This window comes from Meleagris gallopavo, unplaced genomic scaffold (genome assembly GCF_000146605.3).
Source record: "Meleagris gallopavo isolate NT-WF06-2002-E0010 breed Aviagen turkey brand Nicholas breeding stock unplaced genomic scaffold, Turkey_5.1 ChrUn_random_7180001850765, whole genome shotgun sequence".
NCBI lineage: Eukaryota > Metazoa > Chordata > Aves > Galliformes > Phasianidae > Meleagris > Meleagris gallopavo.
This window is the reverse complement of record NW_011117791.1, coordinates 1-544: the sequence shown is the minus strand read 5'-3', so window position 1 is coordinate 544 and position 544 is coordinate 1. Positions and strand designations below refer to the sequence as shown.

Here is a 544-nt window from a genome sequence, read left to right as displayed (position 1 = left end):
GCCGTGAAGAGGGCCGCTGCAGGGTTGCTAATGCCGTGGTGTCACGCTGACTTGGCTCGGGTGGGTGTTGTGGGATGTCGTAAGCCGTAGTCAGGGTGGATCCGGGATGTAGCGTTGGATGGTGAGGTGCGGGGAGTCGTGGATTCCGTTGGCTTGCGCCTTTTGTTGGTGGCTGAGGCGGCACTTTTCCCATTGTGTGGCGGGTGGTGTCAGTGGTGTGCAGGTGGGAAGAGGGCCGGAGCAGGAGCACGCAGCGTCTACGGCCATCCCACCCTGGCAACGCCCGATCTCGTCCGATCTCGGAAGCTAAGCAGGGTCGGGCCTGGTTAGTACTTGGATGGGAGACCTCCTGGGAATACCGGGTGCTGTAGGCTTTTGCTGACGGGCTTTTGTTGCCCTCCGCTCCCGCGCCGGCGGGCTGGCCGCGGGAGGCGTGAGCTTTTGTGTTTGGGGACAGCGTTCCGATATGCTGTTTTGTAGTCCCTACTGAGTTAGTGTCAATTTGGCCTTTTCTTCCTTGCCTCACTTCTTGATTCGCTCCTCT

The 544-nt window shown here is 60.1% G+C and overlaps 1 non-coding gene across 1 annotated transcript; it reads left to right on the top strand.

Annotated features, from left to right (window-relative positions):
- Nucleotides 1-255: 255 nt before the first annotated feature.
- Nucleotides 256-374, top strand: LOC116217627. Its single transcript, XR_004162325.1, has one exon. It is a non-coding gene; the product is annotated as a 5S ribosomal RNA (ribosomal RNA).
- Nucleotides 375-544: the final 170 nt, after the last annotated feature.